The sequence below is a fragment of the Babylonia areolata genome, chromosome 3 (genome assembly GCF_041734735.1).
Source record: "Babylonia areolata isolate BAREFJ2019XMU chromosome 3, ASM4173473v1, whole genome shotgun sequence".
NCBI lineage: Eukaryota > Metazoa > Mollusca > Gastropoda > Neogastropoda > Buccinidae > Babylonia > Babylonia areolata.
This window is the reverse complement of record NC_134878.1, coordinates 58,606,350-58,612,979: the sequence shown is the minus strand read 5'-3', so window position 1 is coordinate 58,612,979 and position 6,630 is coordinate 58,606,350. Positions and strand designations below refer to the sequence as shown.

Genomic DNA, 6,630 nt, shown 5'->3' with positions numbered 1-6,630 from the left:
CATACATACTTTTAAGTGAAGTCAGAAATTTACTCCCAATTCCATTTACGCTTTAGATTGTCCATAGCTTGTCTCTGCCTACTGTATCGAAGGCTTTCTTAAAATCGATAGACGCGACATAAAGTTTTCTGTATCTTAACAGTTGCTTTTGAACACATGCCATGAGAATAAATACGTGATCAGTGGTACATCGATTATCTCAAACAGCCTGCTCTTCACATATCATTTAGTTCAACCCACGTCGTAATTCGTTTATTTAGTACAAAACTGTACAACTTGCAATAAGCTGTCTTGGAATGAAAACTCAACTGCACTCATTAAAAAGAGCAACAGTCGCATGTACTGTCTTAGAAAAATGAAATCTTTTAATGTATGCAAGCAGATGCTCCAAATGTTTTACACATCTGTTGTCTGTAGTGTTTTAACATACGGAGCCGTGTGTTGGGGGGGAAACCTGACCAAACATGACAAAGACAGGTTGGAAAAAGTCATTAGGAAAGCGGGTGGGGTGGTGGGTATAAGACAAGACACCTTTAGCGACATGCACAATAGAAAACTGACTGACAGACTAATAACAATTTTGACCGACGTAAGACACCCACTACATGATGACATTAATAGCAGAAGGTCAGACATAAGTGGTAGGTTTAGAGCTCCACGCGCAAGAACATCTCGATACATTAATTCATTTATTCCTACAGCCATTCGCGCACACAATCAAAACATCCAATACACTAAGTGAACCCTCCCACCCCCCAAGCCCCCTCGCCACAGCAACACCTGAACTTCACCAGCAGACGAGTGTATGGGAGCAGACATTATGCGTGCATGTGGGAATGAGCGGGTGAGCACGGGCAAGCAAGCATTTTTGTGTGTGTGTGATCGGAAGTGATTTTTAAATATTTTCTTATTTTACTTGGATTTCATGTATCTTAATGTTAATGTTCTAATCTTATTGGCGTGACATATGTTATGTGCATGCATACGTTGTTTGTGTGTGTGTGTGTGTGTGTGTGTGTGTGTGTGTGTGCATTTTACTTATATATACGATTTATTCCCTTGATGTTTTTATTTATGTATTGTTGTACAATACCTTATGGTCTTAACGTGTGTGTGTGTGTGTGTGTGTGTGTGTGTGTGTGTGTGTGTGTGTGTGTGTGTGTGTGTGTGTGTGTGTGTGTGTGTGTGCATGTGTGTGTATGTGTGTGTGGGTGTGTGTGCGTGCGTGCGCGCATGTCATTTTTAGTAATCTTATACCCTTTTTTTGTTGGATGTTTTCATTTGTTAATATTGTTGTGCAATACCCTATTGTCTTAACATGAGTATGTGTGTGGGGGGGGTGGGGGGGGTTAGTATATCGTCAGCTATTGGGAATTCTTATTTGACTAGTTTTAATCTCTTCTTATGTTGCGCATGATTTTATGCCAGTGTTTACAATGAGCCTGTGATTGCACAACTTAATTTCCATGTGGATTAATAAAGTGTTTTTGATTTGATTTGATTTGATTTGCTGCAAATGTTCAAAAGAGAAATTCCACAGAAGTTGTCTGGCTGATTCAAGTCACCCTTTTTATGTAAAGGTTCTAAGACAGCCATTGTCAAGTCATCAGGGAATATGCCCTTTTAAAATATGCAGCTGAAAATAAACCTATTAGAAAAGATAGAATGAAAACTGAACCTTTTTTTTTATTATTTATCTATTTATCATAAAACTCGCCTATTAGCGTTTATAGCACACACAATTTCAGAAATCGGCTGATCTAATGCATTGCAGTCATTCCTGGTATTCGCATTGTTATAAATATTCATCAAAGTCAGAAATGTTATCGATGTAAGTCGGGGGAGCTTCGTTAATTAAACGAGCTTTAAAAAAATGATTAAACCATTCCGCTGAAGAAATGTCACTGCACCCACCTTGTCTGCGCCAAACAGAGCGAATGGTTTCCCAAAATTGCTTGCTATCATTCAAATGATGTTGCAGAGAATAAAGCACATTTTCCTTAAGAAATGTTCTCTTTAGTCTAAAAAATAATTTCCTTGTGTTTTTTTCTTCTCTTTTGAAAATAATGTTGTCTGACAGCCACATCACCATACATGTTATATTTATGCAGCTATTCCCTTACGATTTGGGGGGTCTGGTGACACTCCAGATCAAACCAAATTGTTCGTTTTTTGTAACTAAAAACAACAGCTCTGTGCATGCATTCACTTGCAAAAATGAAACACTCATTTAACTTCCGCAAGGACTGGCTAATGTTAGAACTGACCAAGGCCATGGCATCGTTCAGTTTATCTTTTACATTGTCAAACCTTATTCTCTGAATGTATATATGTCTGGTCAACGGTGGGGGAAATGGGGGAGGTGGTTGGTGATTGAGGGAGGGGGGGACGGTGGTACTGATCGTTCATGGTGTGAACCTGTACAGTTTTGATTCTCCCTTCTGTTACGCTGCTGGTCAGGCATCTGCTTGGCAGATGTGGTGTAGCGTATATGGATTTGTCCGGACGCAGTGACGCCTCCTTGAGCTACTGAAACTGAAACCTTCTGTCTCAAGGCCTGACTAAGCGCTTTGAAAATAGGCAGAACGGACATACGCGCCTTCGGTATGTTCCGTTAGTTTCCGTACATACTCGGGCCGCCATTTTGTTATCCCTGTACACGATTTGCGATGGCGGCTATTTCAACAGTATCAACACGTGGTGCGAAGTACTGCTGTGTAATTAACTGCAGTAATAACAGCAAAACCAGCATCGATGAAAGGACGGGCAGAACTGTGCGGATGTTTAATTTTCCCAACCCAGAGACGGAAAGAGAACGGTAAGTTCATATCTTTTTCTTTTCAGTTTGGGCATTCTCCATGGGAGGCCAAGCTTCACAGACTCAGCCTACGTTGATGTTTATATTTTCCTGTGATAAGACATCTGCGTTGCTTCGGGAGAAATGTATCGCCTGTGAGGAAACCGCTGATGGTGCGGAGAAGGGGGGGGGGGGGGGTGGCTTTCAAAGTGACTTAAAGTACAGACAGAAATTGAGTCGTAGAAAACAAGCAATTCTGGCTGATTCTGGTCATTGTTTATACTAGCCGGAGTAAAGAGTCTGCTGCTCTGCGGAAAACACTGGAACAAAATAATGTGTGTGTGTGTGTGTGTGTGTGTGTGTGTGTGTGTGTGTGTGTGTGAGTGTGTGTGTGTGTGTGTGTGTGTGTATTTCAGTATGGATCTGTCTTTTTTTGTGCACCACATTTTTCCATAAGAGTTGGTGAGAGGTTTTATGTATGAGTGCACTGTCACGGTGTGAGTAAATAAAAATACTTTTTTATTTTATTTTAAGATGCCAGAAATGGGTCATCAACATCCGATGAGCTGACGTCAACATCTCCAACATCAAGAGGAAACAGGTGTGCTCAGTGCACTTTGAGGAGAAGGCTTTCAACTGCCCGACGAACATTCAGGAATCTAGACTCCTTCCAACTGCAGTCCCTACCCTCGTCACCTGCCCAAATCCTCCTCCCTCTCTAGATTGTCGACGACCTCAACCAAAGAAGAGAGACGTCATTGTGGCAATAGATAAAAGAAAAAGACAACATTCCGATTCAGATTCTGAAGCCAGCCCTTCTCTTCTCACTCTAAAAGAGTACAAACCAGGTGCACTGACAACAGTGACCAGGCCACAACTACAGATGTTTTATCAGTTTGAAAATCATTTCAGGCAGTGCACATCCAATGGCTTGCCAAGCCAAAACCCTAGGCAGGTAATTTTGAATAGTTTTGCAAATATTCACACATGTGACTGTATGGATGTTCTTCTGTCCTCATACTGCACAGTCAGAATATTTCATGAGGTGAAACTCCTGAACCAACAGCTGAAATCATCAAAGCGAGGTTCTGAGTTAAACAAGGACAAGAAGCTGAACATGTAATGTGCAGCTGACAATCATGAAATTGGGACCAGTGAATAAAGTGATACTATCAGTTTATATCAACATATTATCTGTGAAATGTCTGACTAACATTGAAGACGTAGTAGGCCTACTCTTAGGATTGACATACATATATGTGCAATGTGTGACACAGACAGTGCGTGACACTCTTAGAATTTCCTATCGCTGCAATGTGTGACATTGACACTGGTGACAGTATATGACACTCTAAGGATTTCCCCATCTCTGCAACGTGTGTGTGACATTGACACTGGTGACAGTATAATGCTATTAGGATTTCCCTATCTGTGCAATGTATGACATTGACTGTGTGATACTCTGAGGATTTATTTATAATCTGAGCAACACTGGCAGTGCACGATACAGTGACCTATTTGTGAAATGTGTCAAATGACAGTAATCTTCATTATCTGTTGTTTGGGTGAAAAATGTTAGATTGACACTGACAGTGATGCCTACTCTACATTCTGTGACATTCACAATTCTGTGGCTGATCGAGGAAGGTGCATTGATGTGAGTACACTATTTTAATACAATGATTTTTAATACAATAATATACAGTAAATCCTCTCTTGGGCGGCCACCCCTTTAGCCAGGAAGTAGTGGCTGTAAATTAGAGGCGGCCTCTCAAAAGAAGTTTGAATTCATAAATATAGGAAGCAAAAGTGCTTGGAAACACTGAATTGCCTTCTTCTTTTTCTTCCTCGTTTGAGGTGGAAAACTCCATGTGAGAACCATCCCACTGATACTGCTCATACAGTGACCGCCTATAAGGGGTTTTGCTGTTATAATGAAAAAATGTGTCCTTGTATGTTTTTAATGCTGAAGAGGAATGTTATCCAAACACGCATACATACACTCACAATCTCACTCGCGTTACAAACATGCACACAGATTTCATCTGAAGTGACTGACAATGTAATCACAGGCTAGAGTTTGCCAGTAGGCCTAAAATACTTTGGCCCAGTGATGAATAGACTCAGTCATATTCAGCTTCTTTACGGGTGTTATAGGGTAAATGTAATGAACTGCAGAAACAACGCGGACACCATCCCCACCCCTCCTCTTTCCTTGCAAACTCCGCCTGTTAGTGTTACGCGCAATCAGTCGATCGGCGCAATCTAGCGAACTCTGATTCAGTCAAGTATGTGCACAGCCGAATTTATCTGGTCAGAAGCACATAGAAAGAAAGAAACAGATAGTACACTCAAAATCAGTGTGTGGTAAAACGAAACTTGGAAAGCGACTTTCCAATGACTCCGACATAAGGCGTGTGTGTGTGTGTGCGACGCCGCCTCTCACGAGTTACAGGGTAAACAAGATGGCGGACGCCTTGGCCAACCGGAACGCGTTTTCCGATCGCGCGAAAAAGGAATGTCCCTTCTGCCTGTTTAGTATTCTGTGGGTTACACTGCTGGTCATGCATCTGCTCGGCAGACGTGGTGTAGAGTATATGGATTTGTCCGAACGCAGTGACGCCTCCTTGAGCTACTGATACCTCCTGTCTTCACTATTTCTTTCTTTCTTTCTTTCTTTCTTTCTTCTTTCTCTCTCGTTCTGCTGTCAGCCATCTCCTTACTGCTGGTCGCCTCCATCTGGACACCGTTGCATCTGCTGAGTCTGAGCTGGAACCGACCATAGCCCCAGGCCTGTTGCCTGTTACCCCTGTAGTCACCAACTGCCGGCACACGGCCGGTTTTTTTGGGGTTTTTTGTGTTTTTTTTTCAGGTAACCCCTCCCGCCTTTCGCTCTCAGTCGCTGCATTTCCTTGTGTTGCGTGGGTGAGATGTCTGGCGATAGTCTGATTCCTGCATCACGGACCACGGACTGCCTACACTCTCTCCCGGACATAAGCAGTCTCAGTGGCTAGTTCACAGTTTTTGAAGGTGACGAACGCTGCTTTGGCACTTCTGCTGTGAAGATTACCGACGCGCACAGCATCGTCAATGTCTTCACTCTGTAAATCGATGCCATCAGCACTGAACAAAAGGTTCAGTTTGCGAGCAATTTTCTCCCTGAGGGACGCCCACGTTTCTACGCTCGCCGCTTCCAAACACGTCATTTTCACGTTAATGCGTCAGACTCCAACTAGACGTCTGCGTAGGGTTTCAGCATACTGTCCCTACTCCTGCACACTGGAATGACGTGGCTTTTGTTCGTTTGTTTGTGGCTGTTGTTTTTTCAGCATTCTCCTGCACAGCCTGTGTAACCCACGACAGGTGCATGTTGATGTCTGGCATGTCGTGACACACAGCATGGTCATCAGTGTATTGTATTGTATTGTAATGTATTGTATTGTAATGTATTGCATTGCATTGTATTGTAATGTATTGTATTGTATTGCATTGTAATGTATTGTATTGCATTGTATTGTAATGTAATGTATTGTAATGTATTGTATCGTAATGTATTGCATTGTATTTTAATGTATTGTAATGTATTGCATTGCATTGTAATGTATTGTATTGTATTGCATTGCAATGTAATGTATTGTATTGCATTGTAATGTATTGTATTGCACTGTAATGTATTGTATTGTAATGTATTGTATTTTAATGTATTGTATTGCATTGCATTGTATTGTATTGTATTGCATTGCATTGTATTGTATTGTAATGTATTGCATTGCATTACTCTTTTTGTTACAACAGATTTCTCTGAGTGAAATTCGGGCCGCTCTCCCCAGGGA

At 41.7% G+C, this 6,630-nt stretch overlaps 1 pseudogene; it reads right to left on the bottom strand.

Annotated features, from left to right (window-relative positions):
* Nucleotides 1-6,003, bottom strand: part of LOC143280387 (protein tweety homolog 2-like) — a 7,890-nt pseudogene extending 1,887 nt beyond the window's left edge.
* Nucleotides 6,004-6,630: the final 627 nt, after the last annotated feature.